This window comes from Elaeis guineensis, chromosome 10, assembly GCF_000442705.2.
Source record: "Elaeis guineensis isolate ETL-2024a chromosome 10, EG11, whole genome shotgun sequence".
NCBI lineage: Eukaryota > Viridiplantae > Streptophyta > Magnoliopsida > Arecales > Arecaceae > Elaeis > Elaeis guineensis.
In genome coordinates this window covers 55,191,289-55,199,245 of record NC_026002.2, presented here as the reverse complement: position 1 = coordinate 55,199,245, position 7,957 = coordinate 55,191,289, and positions in this window count along the sequence as shown.

Below are 7,957 nucleotides of genomic sequence, written 5' to 3'. Positions count from 1 at the left end.
TCGAGCTTACTTGGTAGGTTATCTTTTTTCTTTTCACTCACAGCTGTAGCTAATTAACCTAACTGCATCTCTAAATGAGCAATAGCTTGGGTGTTGAAAGTTAAAAGCTAGCCCGTGGTCTACATGAAGTTATCTAGTGTAGTGTGGGTGTTAGCAGTTGATTTTGCCTGGACTTCTAGACTCTTTTCTAATGCACTGAGTTTTTTTTTATTATTATTATTGTAGCCTGGTGGGTTGTTTACTATAGGATTAAACCTTGGATTTGGCTGGTTGAAGCTGGGTCAGCCTGTATTAGGACTTTGTGATCAGAAAATATTGGGATGGTTCCTCCACCTTAGATTGTAAGTTGGTGCATAGGGGTCATTAATAAGTTTCTGATAGGTTGCATTCACCTGTGCATAACGATTTTTAATTTGGATTATGAGATAGAAACACTCTTCTATTACATGATTTGAGTCACCGCATCCATTGCATATGGGTGCAAAAACTTGGTTCACTTGATTTACAGGAGCACATCCCTTGAGTTCTAGGGCCTCTATCCTACAGATCAAAGATGCAAATTTAGCCTCTTCAGCTAGGAAAGGTTGAACTTGATGTACTCCCTCTCTTGAATGTGAGAGACTTTTGGGTTCCCTAGTTATCTCCCACTGTAAGCTCTTCTCTACTAGATCCTCTAAAACTTGCCAAGCTTCTATAAGCTCTTTGTTCATAAACTGATCCTAACACATTGATTCTAACATTATTCTAATGTTTGGATCTAGTCCCTCATAAATGATTTGACACAGTCTCCATGTTTTTATTCCATGATGTGGGCATTGGCTCAAAAGGTTTTTAAAGCGATCGAAGCACTTCCAAAAAGACTCACTAGGTAATTGATAAATTGATTAATTTTATTCCTAAATTTGGTAGCCTTATGGTGTGAAAAAAATCTTTTCAGGAACACTTTATCAAAATCCTCCCATGACGCTATGGATCGGTTAAGAAGACTGTATAATCATTTTTTAGTACTATCCTTGAGGATAAAATTGATCAGCCTAAGTTTAACTGCATCCTCAGTGAGCTATTAGAGTCGCATCATGGTGCATACTTCTTTAAATTTCCTCATAAAAATGAATGCATCCTTAATTTTGATGAATTTGGGAAGTATATTTGTGATCTAGGGTTTAATTTCGAAATTGGTATCAATTTGTGGCAGTCAGATATATGAGGGTTGGGCTGATCCAACTAACTAGCAAAGGTCTTTCAAGACCCGAGATTCATGTTCGAGTTCACCCATGGTGGGCTTGGATGGGTTTGGATCTATTTTCACTAATCGACCAGATTCTCTTTTTCAAGTTGCAATTTTGTAGTTTTTTTTTGGAAGAAGAGAGAAGAGAAAGGAGAGATAGATGAGAAGAGAATTCTAAAGATGAGTCTTAAGGAGTCCTAAATCTACAGATGATAGAAAAAATGTTTTAATTAGATTTAAATTGTGGGTTAGCAATCAAGTTAGACAATCAATCCTAATTAAGGGTTATCCTAGATCTAAAGAGCTCCTAATTGTCAAGATTGTCTTTGAGCCCTCCAAGTAAAAGACTAGCCACTCAACTAGTCAGATAAGTGTAAGGTTGGTAGAGGTTCCACTGTTGCTTTTCTTAGACACCAATTAAATTGATCAGGTAAGCAAACAGAACTAATTAAATAACCATCTGTTGGATTATGATAGCACAGTGAAAGTATAAATTTCATAACTTTGCATAATGAAATCATAATTATCAAATCCTAAGTTAAGACCTCCTTGGTGATTATCAATCATATATCTAAACATGCATGACACTACAGAAGATATAGAAGAATACCTGTATCGCTAAATCAAAAAAATTTCGACAGAGCTTCCACTAGGCGCCCAAGCATTCATCTTCCAATGATGATCCACACAGAGACTGGATCAAGATACAAGCTCCTTCAAAATTTTTCTTCTCTAATTTGGGTAGCACAACATTCCTCTTGTGTTTTCTTGAACACCCTCCTCCCTTGGTTTGTCTTTCTCTACCTTACTTATCTCTTTGTCTTTCTTTACTATCTTCCTAAGCCCTTGTCCTAATTCAAACTTGCCCTTACTATATTTAGACTTGTCCTAATAAGGGAAGGAAGAAAGAAATTGGACAAACTAGAGATGAATGTAAGAAAGAAGAGATAGACTTCTGAATACTAAAACACCAGAGACTCTACGCTATTTAAAATTAGCGTGGAGACACCTATCAATGGGTGTTATCTAATCCACATGCCCCAAATCAAATTTCAGAGGTCTTTCCATGTCCTAAATAGAGAAAAAGTCATATCTGATAAGAGTCCTTCTGCAGGTGAAACTCTCTTATCTGATACGACGTTTTATTCTTCTTTCGCGCGCGCCCAATAAAAGATGCGATAAGCATCTTTTTGTTAATCAGATTATTTTTAAATTTTTACACATAGAAACTCTTTCCTTAAATGTATAAAAATCAAAAGTTTATCTGATATAAGTGGTGTCTAAGAGACTTAAAGCAGAAGGAGTCTATGCGGTCTTTTATCAGTATTTTTGAAGAGTCGCGTAGCATCAATTTGTGGCACCCTCCTTCTCCACCACATATCAACGCCTCATGTCATCCAAGGGCTCATATTGGAGGTGCCATTTAGCTATTTTAAGCATGGAAAAACTTAAAAATAAGGTGGCATGGGTGTTTGGTTAAGAGTCCATAACCAAATGGACTCTTTAGTCCATATCTATCCATAACACCAAGTCAAAGCTAACCCAATCCAATTAGGCCAAACCAAATAAGAAAAATTCAATTAGGTGCCAATATTTGGCTAACCTAAATTAGACCCAAATAAATTGTGAGCTTAATTAACTCAATTCTATTCAAATTAGAACCAAAATTAAAATCGATTCGATTTTAAGAGCTAGTGTTTACAACATGTGCTAACATGTTAACTCTACAAACTTAATCTAATCTAATTAGATCCTTGATTAGTCACTTTTGTGTGTGACTCCTTGGGTTTGTCATCTAGCTAGCAGTAGGTCCAGATGCAAGTGGACCAAATTTGATTAGAACTTGAATTCAATAATTAGAATCCTATCTAATTTGTGATCAAATTAAATCTTTAATTTGATTAAACCCACAAGTCAAGATTGATATCTAACAACATATCATGACTACCTAGAAGATGTGAAATTTGATGAAAAAAAATCAAATATACCCTTCAGTGGTAAGTTACCGTGCAACCCAGTCCTTTGATCATTGATAAGTAGTATATTTTTATATTTATTGAAGATATTTTTGATAATTTATGGTGCTAACATCTTCTTAAAAATCCTAATTTCATAAATTTATTGAATTTTTCTAAAAAATAAAATGATTTTAAAAAAAATATGAAATTAGATATATTTATTAAAAAATAGATGTTAATTTAATTAAGTAATATAAGCATCAAAATAAAGAGAAATTTTTGAAAAATTTAATGCATATTTTTTCTAATTTTTCAGGAGAAAATCGGAGCAAAAATGGATCTAAAATACCCTAAAAAAATAAAGAAAATAGCCTCCGATGTACGGTGGACCGGTCAGTCGGTCCATAGAGCCAGGGCACGGTCCACAAGAATAGTTAGGCGATCCACAGGTACAGTTCACAGTGAGAATAAGATCTTGGGCATGATCCAACGGCCTAGAAGCAATCCATCACGCGATCCAACGGCTGTTATTGCTCCCGACTGTGTTAAGGACTCTTTTGCGTGATCCGACAGCCAGAACTTCATCAGAACCCAGATCGGATGGCTGACATTTGATCCGACCCTGATAAGGATTATAACTCTAATTTTTTAGCAGATCTGGGCGGTCCGAAGCTGATCCGACGGTCAGGAATATTCCTAAGGAGATTTATATGATTTCTAAGGGTTTTAGGACTCTTTTTCCTACCAAAAAATCATGAAAAATTTATCTATAAATAGGGGGCCCGGGAATAAGCTTTGGGAGTAGAAAAATTGAGTAGAGAGTGTAGAAAAAAATAGAGAAAAAAATAAAATAGCTTTAGGGACCCAAGGAAAAGAAGGAGAAAAGTTGGTTCGCTCTACGGAGTATGACGGAAGACGGAGAGGTCATCAACCATCTTCCCGATGAGGCTTGATTGATCAACTTTAGATCTTTGTTACAGTTTTATTTTTATTTTATTTTATTATTTCTTTTAAATTCCTTGTACCTGAATTTCAACTTCAATTAATGCAAAATTTATTTTCCTGCACTTTAAATTCCTGTCTTTTATTTTTTTTGCTCATAGATGCTAGGATCTAATTAGTAGATCTCAGTACCAATTTATTTTTATACTTTTTAAATTTTTGTTTTTTATTTTTATTGCAAGTAGATGCTAGGATCTAGTTAGTAGATCTTAGTACCCAATTTATTTTTTGCACTTTTAATTTTTATTTCTGACTTAAATTATTTTCTCCAAAATTTTATTTTTTTTTGTAAAATTAAGGATTTCAAATCAAAATCTTGCTTTCTCTGTAGATTCAACCCAACTCACTACTTTCTACATATTTTTAATTTTTATTGAAGTCAAAATTTGATTGATAATCACGGTGTCTTAATGACAGCATCTTGATCCTATCAATTTTTGGCACCATTGCCGGGGAAGGCAACAATTTTAATGTTTGATTTCTTTGATTTTCTTGTAAATATATCTTACTAACTTTTTTATTTTTATCTTTATACAGAAAAAAAAGGTGAAAAATTCAAAAAAGAGATAGAAAGCTTCCAATTTTGCTTTGTGAAATCAATCCTAACCCTAGCCTTAACTATTTTTTTTAGTATTAATTACTATTTTTTTTAATTAACCTAAAATTCATCCACATAAACCTAATAAAAATTACATGACAAGAGTAGAAACTTAATTTTTAGGAGCATTCATCATTATAGATTTATTTTTGGTGATCGCTGGAGACAAGGTAAGCTTTCAAGTTTTATTAGCTTCATGCATCTAATTTAGTTGCATAGAATCCCTTATTTGAAATTGGTTGTACATATTCATCTCAAATCAATTTAAGGGCAGTACCCATAATAAGATAAGGTGGAGATTTCATCACCTTCCTTTGGCCCGAAAACAACCAACCAACATTCCACATTAACCCAAACCTAACTAAAATCAAGTAGACATTGACCCCTAGGATCAATTGAGTTCAGTTTGAGAAGAGTGGTGAAGTCAAGTGCAAAGTAAGTTCGAACTCACTCCTGAAACTAGTGTCTAAGGCTAGAGGTTACAAAGACTCTGCCTAAGTGGACTCGTAGTTATTTAATTGGTTCCGTTAGCTTACCTGGCCAATTCAATTGGTGTCTAAGGCAAGCAACGGGGGGACCCCCACGATCTCACCTCTTATCTGGCTAGTTGAAAAAAGTGAGAACAAACCCAATTTGTATCTAGACTAAGCCACTCTACATCAAACTGTTAGGTCTAAGAAACCCGTAGGTGTCTAGGTTTAACTATTAGCTAACTTGATTGCAATTAACACTTAACCACAACTAATTCTTCTCATCTTACATCTTTAGGTCTAAAATTTTTCTTAAGGATCTCACCTTTAAAACATTTCTCTTTCTTTCTTTTCTCTTCTTTTTCTCCTCCTTCTTCTTAAAAAAAAAAAAAAATTTCAACAACACACATAATAGGGTTTGCACTAATACATGCACGATATAATTTTTTCTGACCTAGTTGAACCTAATTCTGAAATTGAACGACTGATCCATACTAAACATGATAATCAAATGGCTAGAAATTCTAAGAACCACCTAGGTAGATGAAAGAATATTTTATTTCTTCCACCTATAATCCATCAATATTTCCATCATTCTATGAGATCAAATATTCAGACTCTAGTCCTAAGGTCGATCTGAATCTAATAGCCCAAAGATTAGATAAAGTCGACCTTCTTGCCCAGAAATTTGATCAGTTCCTAGCATTAGGTCAATAATCTCCTGCACAATACACACCACCACCTAATTATCAGAAGATTTATTCTATTTGTGCTAGCCCAGCCCATCATGTGAGTGAATGTCCCACGGCTGCACAGTTTCTACCTTTCATTCAAGAACAAGTTCAAGCAGCTCAAGGTTACTCCAAATCTGTCAATGATCCATTCTCTAACACATATAATTCGGGCTGGAGGAACCATCCTAATTTTTCTTGGAGATCCCAACAGACTCAGGCTCAGACCCAAATTTTTTCTTTGTAAAACTTTCAGAGTATGCCTCAATACCAAAACTATGCCTATAATAGTGGTTAGCCTAGTCAACCTATCCAACCATACTATTACAATCAGCCGTTATACCCACCTCCTCAATAGACCAATCTAGCCGATGATAGATTGAACCAACTTCAACAAATGATCATGACCCAACAGCAATCTTTCACTAGGTTAGAAGCACAAATAGATCAATTAACTGAATCTACCATGAGGAGAGAACTCGGTCAATTATCAAATGAATAAATATCGAATTTTGAAAATGACCCACCCAACCACCAATCACTTGGACCTAGTCATCAATCCAATGTCCCACCTAAGAATCTCCAATTTGAAAGTGACAATGCAATTTCTGAGCTTAAAAGTGAAAAGATTCTTAATGACCTATACCAAGACCAGGTGAGTGAGGCTAGTATTGATGTTAGCCAAAATGAGAATTTAGAAGAAAAGGTTAGTACTGAAGCTAACCCAATAAAAGAACTTGAGCTTAGTACTGATGCTGATCTAAGTGAAAAAAAGAAGAGAGTGGATGAGTTACCCAAGCTATATTCACCAAAAGTTCCATTCCCTTCAGCCCCAGAAGCCGGTTCTTTCACTTTAAAATTACCTCCTCCAGAACTGAAATTACCCTTGGTCACATCTGAGTACACATGTTTAAAATCAAAAGACACCCTTTCAGCACCCATTACTTCAAACTTAACTCCTAACCCAAAAACTCAATTCATGAGCGTTTTAGAAGAACAAATAGGAGAAATTCTCAACAAACAAGGGTCTGTGAATGGGTTTGTGAATTATCTTTTTAAAATTAAAAATAGAGATGTGAAATACTTTCTTAAGATTGGCAACAAACTACTGAAATTTATTATAGGCCATCTTTCTGAGATTGGCAATCCAAAACCATTGGAATTTATCAATCCAATATTCGACATGGGATAGGTGAGAGAATCTTCATATGGTTTGACTGAAGATGGTAAACTTAGCGCTTCCTGGGAGGCAACCCAGTTTTCAATTTCTGCTTTTGTCTTTGCTTTCTTTTGTATTTTATTTAGGATAATCGAGTTTTGCTTTGTGTCTTTTGTAGGGATCTGAAAATAATATTGGCTAAGTTGGGGAGAGAATCAATTTTGAAAAGACTTATGGATCAGGTGATATCTCTCCTTTTCTTTCTCTTTACATGCACCGTTCATTTTTCCTACTCCATTAAAGACAATGTCGATTAAGTTGGGGGGGATAATAAAAATTTTTAAATTTTTAAAGTCCTCAAGTAAGTTAGTATTTAGTATTTAAGCATCTGATTCCACTTAAGAATCGAGTTAAACCAAGTATTTTTTAAAAAAAAAAATTGATGTACAGATTAGAGAGTTTGTGAGATATTGAGGGATCAAGTATTAAGAAAACTCAATAAAGAGTTAAGTTTAGAACTTAAACAGTTTTCTTTGAGCATTTCTAAATTTTTTTACCAGCATCAAAGGAGAGTTTACTTTCTATGGGTTTGTGTAGAGTAACTATATATTTCTTAATATATTTGAAAAAAAAAAAAATTTCTAGTACTTCATGCTGAGTAACCGGGCCTCTTTGCCTAAGCAAGCATTGAGTTTCGCATCAAAAGGTATGAAGGACAAAAAAGCTTTGTTGTAAAGCTAGTTTTAACTCGTAGCCTGTTTGATTCAAGCAAGTAAATTCGAGGGATATTTTATACCTAGTGTCCTAAAGC